Source organism: Papio anubis, chromosome 1 (genome assembly GCF_008728515.1).
Source record: "Papio anubis isolate 15944 chromosome 1, Panubis1.0, whole genome shotgun sequence".
Taxonomy (NCBI): domain Eukaryota; kingdom Metazoa; phylum Chordata; class Mammalia; order Primates; family Cercopithecidae; genus Papio; species Papio anubis.
This window is the reverse complement of record NC_044976.1, coordinates 42,672,964-42,687,973: the sequence shown is the minus strand read 5'-3', so window position 1 is coordinate 42,687,973 and position 15,010 is coordinate 42,672,964. Positions and strand designations below refer to the sequence as shown.

Below are 15,010 nucleotides of genomic sequence, written 5' to 3'. Positions count from 1 at the left end.
CACCACACTAGCTAATTTTTGTATTTTTAGTAGAGACAGGGTTTCACCATGTTGGCCAGACTGGTTTCAAACTCCTGATCTCAGGTGATCTGCCCGCCTCAGCCTCCCAAAGTGCTGAGATTACAGACATGAACCTCTACACTGGCCTGTAATGTAATATTTTTAAATGAACAAAGGAAATTAAGAAAATAATAGAAGCTATGAAAGAGTGATACAAAGTTAACATTTTAAAGCTCACTCAGAGTGGGTCAGCAGTAAGAAGACATAAAGAGAAAACAGAGCTTAGAAAAGAAAGAAAAGAATTAGAAATAACAGAAAAATGTTTCAGAAATAAAGACTAAACTGGAAGGAACAAAAGAGAGAATAATAAATAGCACTAAAAATTACACACAGTAAACAGAGGATGGAAACGAGAAAAAAGAAAGGAATCAAGGCCTGTCCCAGTGGCTTGTGCCTGTAATCCCAGCACTTTGGGAGGCCAAGGCTGGCAGATCACTTGAGGCCAGGAATTCGAGACCAGCCTAACCAACATAGTGAAACCCTATCTCTACTAAAAATTCAAAAAAAAAAAAAAAAAAAAAAATTAGCTGGGCATGGTGGCGCACACCTGTAATCTCAGCTACTCGGGAGTCTGAGGCAGAAGAATCACTTGAACCCAGGAGGCAGAGGTTGCAGTGAGCCAAGATCACACCACTGCACTCCAGCCTGGGTGACTCAGCAAGACTCTGTCTCAAAAAAAGAAAAAAAGTAAAGAAAAGAAAAAAGAATCAAATGAAAATTAAGGAAGAAATAAGAAAAGGTTTGAAAGAAAGTGATATAGAGGGCAGGCAAACATGATTCAGAATGTCTATAACAGGAGAACTTGAAAAAGAAAGTCAAAGCAATAAAACAAAGCAACTGCTAAGAACTGTAATTCAAGAAAACATTCCTGCCATGTAAGAAGATATAATGAAAGGGCATACCACATAACTGATAAAATTAGCCTGGAATGATCAACACTGAGACATATACTAATAAAAGCATTGAACTTTTCTCCATTGCTCTTAATCACAGGAAGAAAAAAATTACTGAACTTTTTGATCTTTGGGCAGGAACTTAAAAAAAAAAGAAAAAAGAAAAGAGGCCGGGCATGGTGGCTCACACCTGTAATCCCAGCACTTTGGGAGGCCAAGTGGGCGGATCACTTGAGGTCAGGAGTTTGAGACCAGCCTGGCCAACATGGTGAAAACCCGTCTCTACTAAAAATACAAAAAATTAGCTAGGTATCATGGTGGGCACCTGTAATCCCAGCTACTCAGGAGGCTGAGGCAGTAGAATCACTTGAACCTGGGAGGCCGAGGTTTCACTGAGCCGAGATCGCACCACTGCACTCCAGCCTGGTCGACAGAGTGAGGCACCATCTCAAAAAAAAAAAAAAAAATCAGATTTTCATCAGAGTTTTCAATGGAAACACTTTATGTCAGGAGACAATAAGGTGACATGCTTAAAATATTCAATAAAATGTAAGCCAAGCATTTTTATCCAGCTGAGCTGACCATACAGTACAAAGGCCATGGATAAACTGTGACGAACATGTAAGAACTCAGGAAATATTATTCCCATGAGATTATTTCTGAGGAATCTACCAGAGAACAAGCTTCAGACATCAGGAAAACCTGGATACGCTTCAAAATGAGGATTAGTGGTAAACACTGAATATATTTAATTGTAACACTAAAAGTAAATATTGAGGAGAAAGGTGACAGAATGGTGTATAATTGTTATATGCGCTGACAATGTAGATAAAGTGCATCTGTGACAAATGGGGGAGGGCTGGGCGCAGCGGCTCACGCCTGTAATCCCAGCACTTTGGGAAGCCGAGGTGGGAGGATCACTGGAGGCTAGGAGTTCAAAAACAGCCTGGGCAACAGAGCAAGACTCCATCTCTACAAAAATAAATGTGTATAAAAACAAATAGCCAAATGTGATGGCACACACCTGTAGTCCCAGCTACTTGGGAGACTGAGGCAGGAGGATCGTTTGAGCCCAGGGGTTCAAGGCTGCAGTGAGCTGATTCTGCCACTATACTCTAGCTTGGGCAACAGAGTGAGACTCTGTTTCTGGGAAAAAAAAAAAAAAAAAAAAAAAAAAAAAGGGAGGGAGGGAAGAAGGGAGAATATATGAAAAATAGGATAAACTCGTCAATTGCTTTGTGGTTATAAAGAGGAAGTAATAATATATTACTTGACATAGATGTCAGGGAGAGGGAAGGGAAGATGAGGAAGTTGTCACTAGTTAAGAATTTTAATATTTCTCAAATCAGGGAACTAACAGACCATTATCTTTAAGAAGATGGAAAATAGTATTTTGCAAATGTATTATTTTATTTATTTATTTATTTATTTATTTATTTATTTATTTATTGAGATGGAGAATTGCTCTGTCACCCAGACTGGAGTGCAATGGCTCAATCTTGGCTCACTGCAAACTCTGCCTCCCAAGTTCAAGTGATTCTCCTGCCTCAGCCTCTGGAGTAGCTGAGATTACAGGAACCCACCATCATGCCCAGCTAATTTTTGTATTTTTGTAGAGACAGAGTTTCACCATGTTGGCCAGGCTGATCTTGAACTCCTGACCTCTGGTGATCCACCTACCTCAGCCTCCCAAAGTACTGGGATTACAGGCATGAGCCACTGTGCCCAGCCTGCAAATGTATTATTTTAAATGTAACAGAACAAAATATTAAACTCCCTAAATCCCAAGAGCAATATTTTTTAAAGGGCTAGAGAATGAGAGAGAGAAGATAGATGACCATGTAGTAAAATACTCCATGACTGAAAAAACAAGCACGTGGATTGATTTGTATCTATACTGTAAATGAGGCTAACTCACATATTATATAAAAGTATTTTCAAGTTGTCAGACAAAGCAAAGTCTAGCTCTATGCTATGTATAAGATACACCTAAAACAAAGAAATTAAACAAAGAAATTAAGAACATTTAAAAATAAAAGGAAGGACAAACACATACTAGGCAAAATGTAAAATACAGGCAGAAGTTATGATGCTGATACCTGTCAATATAGAATTGTGACCAAAGGGCATTAAAAAGAAAAAGGAGGACCTTTTTTTTTTTTTTGAGACAGAGTTTCGCTCTTGTTGCCCAGGCTGGAGTGCAAGGTTTAAGTGATTCCCCTGTCTCAGCCTCCTGGGATAACAGGCGCCCGCCACTACTCCCAGCTAATTTTTGGTATTTTTAGTAAACATGGTCTTGAACTCCTGACCTCAGGTAATCTGCCCCCACTTAGCATCCCAAAGTGCTGGGATTATAGGCGTGAGCCACCCCGCCCGGCCAGGAGGTCCTTTTCATAATGTTAATGGATAAATGAACAATGGAGATACTACATATATATATAGTACATATATATAATGTATATACATAATAACAACAATCAACTTTCATAAAAACTACAAGAGCTATAGACAAAGTAGAAGCACACTAGCAAGGGAAAGTTTTAATACACACTCATTCCAAGACAAATCAAGTGGACAAAAAAGTGAATAAGAATTTAGAAAATCACATCTCTTTGATGCCGTATAGGCGAGCCCCAAAATTGGTGCTTAGCCCAGGAGGGTTCTTGGCTTTCCTCAGGAAAAAAATCAAGGACAAGAAGGTAGTCTTAGACAGCAATTTTTTATTGAATGGTACTGCTCCTCTTGGAGCAAAGCTAATTCATAGGCAGTGTGCCCAAAGTCAGCAACTTATGGGTTGTTGGCAGTTGTATTTATACTCACTTATACCCACTTTTGATTACATGCAAATTAAGGGGTGGACTAATGCCAATTGATGGGGCAGGTTATTTAGAACTTTCTAGGAAAGGGGAGGTAACTTCCAGGTCATTTTCATGGCATTTGTATGTCTTATAAGTATCGAAATGAGGGTAGCGATCGCTGGTCCCTTTATCTGTTTGTTTTGTTTTCCTTTTTCTTCCTCTTTTTCTTCCTCTTTTTCTTCTCCTTTTTCTTCCTTTTCTCTTTTCTTTTCTTTTCTTTTTCTTTTTCTTTTTCTTTCTTTTTCTTTTTCTTGAGATAGGGTCCCCACCTATCACTCCATGGCTGAGGCAGTGGCGCTATATCTGAATCCCATTGTAGCCTCTCCCACCTCCCCCAGGTTCGGCAGAAATTCTCGGCTGGGCACGGTGGCTCAAGCCTGTAATCCCAGCACCTTGGGAGCCGAGACGGGCGTGGGATCACGAGGTCAGGAGGATCGAGACCATCCTAAGCACACGAAACCCCATCTCTACTAAAATACAAAATCTAGCTGGGCGGTGGCAGAGCCTCAGTCCCAGCCACGGGAGGCTGAGGTGGTGAGATCATGCGGGGAGGCAGAGCTTTGCAGGAGCTTGAGATCCGGCTACTGCAATTCAGCCCGGGGCAACAGAGCCGAGACTCCGTCCCAAAAAAAAAAAAAAAAAGAAAAGAAATTCTGGCCCCCAGCCTCCTGGTAGCCGGGGAAACCAGGCGTCCGCCACCACTCCCAGCTAATTTTTTGTATTTTTGGTGACATTGGGGTTGTGCCCTTTTGCCTAGGCTGATTTTGAACTCTGGGGCTCAAGCAATCCACCCTCCTTGGCCTCCCAAAAAGCAGGGATTACAGGCATGACCCACCCTGCACCTGGGCCCTATTTATTTTCCAAAAGAATTTTATAATCAATTTCTCTGGTTCCAGAAAATTTTAAAACCTGGAACTGTAAATAGAAATCACATTTAGTTTGTAAATTTTAACTTAGAATTGGATTGGTAGATTGGTATCTTTCTGATATTAAATCATCTTTTTATTTATGGTTTTTTTTTTTTTTTTTTTTTTTTTTTGAGACTGAGTCTCGCTTTGTCACCCAGGCTGGAGTGCAGTGGCGCAATCTCGGCTCACTGCAAGCTCCGTCTCCCGGGTTCACGCCATTCTCCGGCCTCAGCCTCCCACGTAGCTGGGACTACAGGCGCCCACCATCACGCTCGGCTAACTTTTTTTGTATTTTTTAATAGAGACGGGGTTTCACAGTGTTAGCCAGGATGGTCTTGATTTCCTGACCTCATGATCCGCCCGCCTTGGCCTTCCAAAGTGCTGGGATTACAGATGTGAGCCACCGCGCCCGCCCTAATTTTTGTATTTTCAGTAGAGACGGGGTTTTCCCATGTTGGCCAGGCCTGTCTCAAAATCCTGACCTCAGGTGATCCGCCTGCCTCAGCCTCCCAAAGTGCTGGGATTACAGGCGTGAGGCACCTCGCCCGGCTTACCATTTTCAGTAATTCTAAACTTTTTATTTTCCATTTATTGTGGGAATTATTTTAAAATATGTGCATTTTAAAAAACTTCCCAGTGGTAGAAACTTTATTATTATTATCAGTTTGTAGCTTTATTGCATTGTAGTCAGAAAATGCTATTTGTGTTATTTGTATTTGATTGAGGTTTTTTCTTTTGGCCTAAAATATCTACTTTTATGCACATTCCATGTGCACTTCAAAAAGTGTATTTTCCAGTATTGAAATTCCAAGTTTTATATATATTTGTAAGTTTCCATATTGACTGTGATGCTTAGGTCAGTGCTACTCAAAGTAGCCATTCTCCTGTGTCACTGAGCGCATATTTAGACTCCACTGCCTTTTTTTTTTTTTTTTTTTTTAAAGCATGATTTTCTCTGTGAAAGAAATAATGCATTGATTTATATTTTGGAGCAAGCATCCACCTTGTTGCATCTGGTAGCCACAGTTCATGGACTGGCACCAGTCTGTAACCACAGTTTGACTAGCACTACGATGGAGGAGACCGGCAGGACTATTTCCTGGTCTCCGTGGGATGAAGTGAAAAAACCATCAGAAACTAGCAGATGAGAGGCCAGGCGCTGTGGCTCATGCCTGCAATTCCAGCACTTTGGGAGGCTGAGGCAGGTGGATCACTTAAGCTCAGGAGTTCGGGACCAGCCTGGGTAACATGGTGAAACCCCATCTCTATCTACAAAAAATACAAAAATTATCTAGGTGTGGTGGCGGGCGCCTGTAATCCCAGCTACTTGGGAGGCTGAGGTGGGAGGATTTGCTTGAGCACAGGAGGCAGAGGTTGCAGTGAGCCAAGATCGTGCCACTGCACTCCAGCCTGGGTGATAGAGCAAGACCCCATCTCAAAAATAATAAAAATAAGAATAAATTACGCAGTCTCAGATATTGCTTTATAGCAATCCAAGAATGACCTAACACAAATGACCGATAATCATGTGGATAAAGGTAAAACTGGATTAATTCTTCATTCCTTATATTAGGATAAATTCTAAATCGGTCAATATCTAAACATAAAAATAGTAAAGTCATAAAATATTAGAGAAAAACTTCTTAGGTATTCATTGTCAAAAAATATATATAATTTAAAAATTAGAGAAAACTATAGGTTAATTTTTTCACAATCTGGAAATGACGAGGACTTTCCTACCTAACTGTGATTCCATATTCAGATTTAATAAAGGAAAAATGGGTAACTTTGTCTACTTAAATATTCTTAAAATTGTATGTGCAAAATACTGTATGGAAAGTCAAAAGTTAAATAAACAATTGAGACCAAATACTTGTAACTTATATCACAAAATACCAACATCCCTAATATGTAAAATCCTATTCTGACAACCTGTTAGAAAAATGGGGAAATTACAGAAAAACAAATGAAAATGGCTCTTAAATATATGAAAAGATGTTCACTTTGCTCATATTAAGAGAAATAGCAAAAGAGATGCACATTAAAACTAAACGGAGATACCACTGCTCATCTATCAGTTTTGCAAAAATCCCAAACTTGACACTCTGAGTTGGTGGGACAGTGGAGAAATAGGTACTTTCCTGTATTGCTGATGGAGATGTAAATGGTGCAACTATGCGGGGGATTTTACAACATCTAGCAACATTACATATGTATTTACTCTGCCCAAGCAACCCTTCTTCCAAGTATCTGCATCTGAGAATACAATGCCAAAACCACAAAAGGATGACTGCTCAAGGCTATTTATTACAGCACATTTTGTAATCATGAAAGACTATAAGCAGTCCACATCTCTGTCTGCAGAGAACGGGTGAATAGACAATGAATGGTACATACATGCACTGAACTACTATTCAGCTGCTAAAAAAAAAAAAAAATTAAGAATATCTTTATAAGGCCAGGCACGGTGGCTCACGCCTGTAATCCCAGCACTTTGGGAGGCTGAGGTGGGCGGATCATTTGAGGTCAGGAGTTCGAGACCAGCCTGGCCAACATGGTGAAACCCTGTCTCTACTAAAAATACAAACATTAGCCAGGCATCACAATGGGCACCTGTAATTCCAGCTATTTGGGAGGCCGAGGCAGGAGAATTGCTTGAGCCTGGGAGGCGGAGGTTGCAGTGAGTAGAGATAGTGCCTTTGCACTCCAGCCTGGGCAACAGAGCGAGACTCCATCTCAAAAAAAAAAAAAAAGAATATCTGTATAAATTGTTAGAGAATGAAAATGAGAAAAAGTAACATACAGAAGAGTATTAACAGTATTGCATTTTTTTGTGTATGAATGGAATAAAAATAAAAGCATATGCATATATATTGTCTTCCAGTTTCAAAATTTAAAGGTATTAAAATAAAAACTAATAGAAATAATTACCTATTGGAAAAAGGATAGGGATGTAAGCTATAACTTTCTAACATGCCTTGTTTTATAGTTTTGATAAAAATATATACGAAATTAAAAATAAATTTTACAAAAAACTGAATGAAAACCCATTGGTCTATCAAGCTGTGTCATAACCACACAGAGAATTCTTTCACCTAATTTTGAAACAGTATAATTGTGTACAGCGTACAGTGGGACAGTGTATATAGGCTGTACAATATATAGTGAGATATATCTGAACAAAACAAATATAAAGAAATCTTGCCAGGCACGGTGGCTCACGCCTGTAATCCCAGCACTTTGGGAGGCCGAGGCGGGCGGATCACGAGGTCAGGAGATCGAGACTATCCTGGCTAACACGGTGAAACCCTGTCTCTACTAAAAACACAAAAAAATTAGCCGGGCGCGGTGCCGGGCGCCTGTAGTCCCAGTTACTCGGGAGGCTGAGGCGGGAGAATGACATGAACCTGGGAGGCGGAGCTTGCAGTGAGTCGAGATCGCGCCACTGCACTCCAGCCTGGGTGACAGAGCGAGACTCCGTCTCAAAAGAAAAAAAAAAGAAATCTTAAGCAGTATTCAGTAGACCTATTGCTGGTAATAATACTGGGATTGGTATCTCAAAAGTATTATATTTATGTAATGGGATAAAGCAAATGCCACCAAGAACCAAGATCTTCAGTATATTTTAGTCCATTTGTGTTGCTATAACAGAATACCACAGACTGGGTAATTTATAAGAAAAAGAAATGTGTGTGATCTGTGACACTCATCCTCCCCCATTCCCCTTACCTCCCCACTCCCGGTTCTCTGACATTCAGACTGAGACTGAATTACCACCCACCAGCGTTCCTGGTTCTCCAGCTTGCAGATGGCATATTGTGGGACTTTTTGTCCTCCATAATCACATGAGCCAATTCCCATAATAAATTCCCTCTTATATTTCCATGTATTCTATTGTTTCTGTTTCTTTGGAGAACTCTGAGAAATATAGTATCAGTTTACACGGAGGATAGAGAAATATATTAAATGACATCCCAAGGTTACAAATTCAAGTCCAGGATGTGGGAAATCACAAGTGACAAATTACCCAGTTTCTTCAATGAATGAACGGCATAAAACAAACTAAATGACACAAGGAATGAAAAAAAAAGCCATTCTGTTGATTAAAAGAGACTTAAGAGCAGCAACCATCAGCCCTGCCAAGATGGTGGCTCCTTGGAGCTCAGTGGCTGGGAGGCGGCTAGGTGCTCCTATCAGTACACAGCTAGCATGTGGTGGTGATGGCTTATGCCAAATTATCTGGTGCACGCTTGAAAGTTAATGTTGGGCCAGGCGTGGTGGCTCCCAGCACTTTGGGAAGCCCAGACGGTGGATCACTTGAGCTCAGGAGTTTGAAACTAGCTTGGGCAACATGGCAAAACCCCATCTCTACTAAAAATACAAAAAAATTGCCAGGTGTGGTGGCGTGTGCCAATGGTCCCAGCTATTCTGGAGGCTGAAGTGGGAGGATCCCTTGAGCCCAGGAGGCGGAGGTTGCAGTGAGCAGCGATCGTGACACTGCACTTCAGCCTGTGTGAAAGAGGGAGACTCTACCTCAAAAAAAAAAAAAAAAAGAAAGAAAGAAAAAGAAAAGAAAAGAAAAGAAAGTTAATGTCATAGATAGCCACTGGAGAGGTTGAAGGGAAGATATATCAATTTTGACAACTGAAGACAACATTGTTTCTTAGCTGGCAAAAATATTCAACTTTTAAGGAAAACAGAAATATAATGTTTATTGTGAATTTCCAGCCAAACAAAAGGCAGACACACTGGCTTTCACTGCTCTCTTTGAATAGAAGCTGCCTCCTCTAGCGCTTCACGCATTCTGGGTGGAGAGCAACAATTACTTTGCTGTGACAAAGCCATGGTGTTGGTTTGCTTCATTGATTCCTTTTCCCTTGGGTTTGATCCTGTCTGGAAAAATGTCTGCAAGAGCACTGATCGGATTCTCCTGACCAGAGGAGAGCCTCTCCTTTACCGCCTGTGAGAAGTGGAATCATGGATATAGAGATGCTAAGACGTGCCTAAATCTTCTGGCAGTTAGATGGTGAACATCTCAGCTTTTCCTTGGAGATACGCGTTCTACTGTGGTTACCTATGTGTTTGGTTTCCTTGCACCTCTGCATAAAGTGCACTTTCCTAAAGCTCAGTTACAAGAACATCTGGAATCTCTCTCCAACCTGCATTCCTTTTGCGATGCTATCCTAAATAGTTATTTTAGGCTTAGCGTTGGAGATGGATGACAGTCTTCACCAAAACCCTCAACTTCCTCCTTGGAAACTGCCAACATTCAAATTGACATCAGCAGAGGAAGAAAGTAATTCCTTATGTTAAATTAAATAATAAGTACTCATTAAATATATAGCTTATTTCCAAATAAAATGTTTTTAATTTAAAAATTATAAAAAGACTTTTAAAATATGCTCTTTATTTTAAAAAATGTTTTTAATCTAACTTAATGGTTATTTCAAAATGGGAAGCAAAATTAAAAAAACAATAAATGGAAAATATATATTAAAAGTTGTAAATATGAAAAAATACATATTTTTGAAAATATATTTTTAATTAAAAAAGATTAAAAGTATTTTATATTGGCCGGGTGTGGTGGCTCACACCTGTAATCCCAGCACTTTGGGAGGCCAAGGCGGGTGGATCACGAGGTCAGGAGATCGAGACCATTTTGGCTGACACAGTGAAACCCCGTCTCTACTAAAAATACAAAAATTAGCCTGGTGTGGTGGCAGGTGCCTGTAGTCCCAGCTACTTGGGAGGCTGAGGCATGAGAATGGCATGAACCCAGGAGGCGGAGCTTGCAGTGAGCGGAGATCGCACCACTGCACTCCAGCCTGGGCGACAGAGCAAGACTCCATCTCAAAAAAAAAAAAAAAAAAAGTGAAAAAAGTATTTTATATTAAAAAAACTCAGCCTGACATGGTGGCTCATGCTTGTAATCCCAGCACCTTGGGAGGCTGAGACAGGAGGATCACCTGAGGCCAAAAGATCAAGACCAACCCAGGCAACATAGCAAGACCCTGCCTTCATAAAAAATAAAAAGTAAAAAATAAATTAGCCGGGCATGGTGGGGCACACCTGCAGTCCTAGACACACAGGAGGCTGAGGCAGGAGGATTATTTGAGCCATTGACACTGCAATGAGCTATGATTATGCCACTGCACTCCAGCCTGAGCAATAGAGCGAAACCCTGTCTCTGAATAAAAAGAAAAAAAAATTGTATACACTATATTTTTGTCCTAAAATAACTAGTTATTAAAATATATATATATATACAGGTGGCCGGGCACCGTGGCTCACACGTGTAATCCCAGCACTTTGGGAGGCCAAGGTAGGCAAATCACTTGAGGCCAGGTGTTCCAGACCAGCCTGGCCAACATGGTGAAACCCCATCTCTACTAAAAATACAAAAAATTATATGGCTAAGGCAGGAGAGTCGCTTGAATCCAGGAGGCAGAGATTGTGGTGAGCCAAGATCATCACACCACTGCACTCCAGCCTGTCTCAAAAAAAAAAAAAAAGACCGGGCATGGTGGCTCACGCCTGTAATCCCAGCACTTTGGGAGACCTAGGTGGGCAGATCACCTGAGGTTGGGAGCTCTAGACCAGCCTGGTCAGCATGGTGAAACCCCGTCTCTACTAAAAATACAAAAATTAGCCAGGCATGGTGGCAGGCGCCTGTAATCCCAGCTACTCGGGAAGCTGAGGCAGGAGAATTGCTTGAACCCGGGAGGCAGAGGTTGCAGTGAGCGGAGATAGTGCCATTGCACTCCGGGCTGGGCGACAGAGCGAGACTCCATCTCAAAAAAATAAAAATAATAATAATAATAAAAATACACACACACACAGACAGAGTCATCCCTTGGTGTACACAGGGAGATTGGTTCTAGGACCCCCATGTATACCAAAATCGATGCATATTCAAGTCCCTCAGTCTGCCCTGCAGAACCTGCATATACAATAAGTTGGCTCTCCATATACAAGGGGTTCATATCCCATTAATACTGCAGTTTTGATCCATGTTTGGTTGAAAAAAATTAATATGTAAGTAGATTTGCACAGTTCAAACCTCTGTTGTTCAACGATCAACCATAAATAAAGCAAGACAAAAAGTCCAAACATGTCATCAATGATCTAAGAAAGTCACAATAAGGTTCATTTTAAAATTTTATTTTAAAAGTTTGTGCATAATCAAATTGACTAATTAAAAAAATTATTTATCTCTCTAAAAATTAAACTTCAATGCTAAAACTACATTAATACAAAACAAAAAAAAATTGGTCCCCTATGTTAAAACAATAAGATTTTCTTAAAATATTAATTTACACTTAATAAAATTACTACCAGTGGCCAGGTGAGGTGACTCATGCCTGTAATCCCAGTACTTTGGGAGAGCGAGGTAGGTGGATCGCCTGAGGTCAGGAGTTCGAGACCAGCCTGACCAACGTTGTGAAACCCCCCAACTCTGTAAAAATACAAAAATTAACCAGGTGTGGTGGTGCACACCTGTAATCCCAGTTACTCAGGAGGCTAATGCAGGAGAATTGCTTGAACCCAGGAGGCGGAGGTTGCAATGAGCCAAAATTGTGCCACCATACTCCAGCCTGGGCTACAAGAGCAACTCTTTCTCAAAAAAGAAAGAAAAAAAAAAAAAAGAATGATGTTGGTCTCATAGAATGAGTTAGGGAGAAGTCCCGTCTCCTCAATTTTTTGGGAAACTTTTGATAGGAATGGTACCAGTTCTTCTTTATACATCCAGTAGAATTCAGTCATGAATATATCTGGTCCTGGACTTTTTCCACTTGGTAGGCTTTTTATTACTTAATTTCAGAACTCATTACTGGCATGTTCAGGGTTTCTGTTTCTTCCTAGTTCAATCCTGGGAGGTTGTATGTTTCCAGGAATTTTTTTATTTCTTGTAGGTTTTCTAGTTTGTGTGAATAGAGGTGTCCATAATAGTGTCTGATAGTTTTTTGTATTTTTGTGAGGTCAGTAGCAATGTCCCCTTTGTCATTTCTAATTATGTTTATTTGGGTCTTCTCTCTTTTTCTCTTTATTAGTCTAGCTCATGATCTATTAATCTTACTATTCTTTCCAATAACAAACTTCTGGATTCATTTATTTTTATTTTATTTTATTTTTTGCATCTCAATTTCATTCAGTCCAGCTCTGATTTTGCTTATTTCTTGTCTTCTGCTGACTTTGGGGTTGGTTTGCTCCTATTTTTCTAGTTCCTCTGTGTGTAATGTTAGGTTGGTAATTTGAGATCTTTATAACTTTTTGATCTGGGCATTTAGAACTATAAGCTTTCCTTTTAACATTGCTTTAGCTGTGTCCCAGAAATTCTGCTTTGTTGTATCCTTGTTCTCATTAGTTTCAAAGAATTTCTTGATTTCTGTGATAATGTCATTGTTTACCCAAAAACCATTCAGGAGCAGGTTGTTTAATTTTCCTGCAATTGTATGGTTTCGGGCAAGAAAAAACTCTCATCAAATTTTAACCATGGCTATTATAAGACTTTTTTTAATCCACAGATATTATTTTAAATTCTTTCCTAAAAACATTTGCCATCAGCTATAAGATTACTTTTCACTAAAAAGGCCTCTAGCAAATACTCTTAGACACGCATTTCTGATAACTTTAAAATCAATCAACTAAATGAAAATTATTAAAACTCTAATAAAAAACTAATAGGTTCATGGCCGGGCGCGGTGGCTCAAGCCTGTAATCCCAGCACTTTGGGAGGCCGAGACGGGCGGATCACGAGGTCAGGAGATCGAGACCATCCTGGCTAACATGGTGAAACCCCGTCTCTACTAAAACATACAAAAAACTAGCCGGGCGAGGTGGCGGGCGCCTGTAGTCCCAGCTACTTGGGAGGCTGAGGCAGGAGAATGGCGTAAACCCGGGAGGCGGAGCTTGCAGTGAGCTGAGATCCGGCCACTGCACTCCAGCCTGGGCGACAGAGCGAGACTCCATCTCAAAAAAAAAAAAAACCAAAAAAACAAAAAAAAAACAAAAAAACTAATAGGTTCATAAAAACTACTAAACAAGATCAAACAAAACAAAAGGTTAACTAATTAAAAAAATAAAAGCAATGTTTTATAACTGTTATTTAAGATACTGTTAGTTCTTACTGAGCATGGTGGCCCATCCCTATAATTCTAGCACTTTGGAAAGCCAAGGTGGGAGAACTGCTTGAGCCTGGGAGTTGGAGACCTGCCTGGGCAACATAATGAGACCTTGTCTCTATCACTTTTTAAACAATTATAAAATAAAATACTGTTACTTCTTTAAGTAGTGCTTTAAGTACTGTTTCTTTTTCCATTAAACAATTTTCAACTGGACATGGTGGCTCACACCTGTAATCCCAACATTTTGGGAGGTCAAGGCAGGAGTGTCACTTGAAGCCAGGTGTTCAAGACCACCAGCCTAGGTGACAAAGTGAGACCCCCATGTCTACAACAAATTTTTTTAAATGTGTCAAGTGTGGTGGCGTATGCCTGTAGTCCCCACTTGGGAGGCTGAGGCAGGAGGATTGCTTGAGTTTAGGAGTTCAGAGGCTGCAATGGAGCTATGAATGCATCACTGCACTCCAGCCTGGGCAGCAAAGTAAGACCCCATTTCTATAAAATAAAAAATAAAAATAAAGAAAATTTTCTCTCATATGCTATCTATAGTTTACAGTAATAGCCTGAGCAAAATAGCGAGACCTCGTCTCCACTAAAAATTAAAAAAAAACTAGCCAGGCATGGTGGCACGTGCCCTGTGGTCCCAGCTACTCAGGAGGCTAAGGTGGATGGATCGCTTGAGCCTGGGAGATTGAGGCTGCAGTGAGCTTGATAGTGCCACTGTACTCCAGCCTTGGTGACAGAGTGAGACCCTGTCTCGAAAATAATAATGTTAATAATTTAATAAAATATACTTTTATAAACAAAGATAAAAAACATTTGCTTTTTCTTCCTACTTAATTTCTTAAAAAATTCAAAAACTGGCCGGGCGCGGTGGCTCACGCCTGTAATCCCAGCACTTTGGGAGGCCGAGGCGGGCGGATCACAAGGTCAGGAGATCGAGACCACCGTGAAACCCCGTCTCTACTAAAAATACAAAAAATGAGCCGGGCGCGGTGGTGGGCGCCTGTAGTCCCAGCTACTCGGGAGGCTGGGGAAGGAGAATGGCGTGAACCCAGGAGGCAGAGCTTGCAGTGAGCCAGGATCGCGCCACTGCACTCCAGCTTGGGCGACAGAGCAAGACTCCGTCTCAAAAAAAAAAAAAAAAAAATTCAAAAACTATTTGTATT

General features: G+C 40.6%; 1 pseudogene; it reads left to right on the top strand.

Annotated features, from left to right (window-relative positions):
- The first annotated feature begins 6,232 nt into the window (after positions 1–6,232).
- LOC101017769 lies at positions 6,233–10,052 on the top strand (annotated as a pseudogene).
- The last annotated feature ends 4,958 nt before the right edge of the window (positions 10,053–15,010 follow it).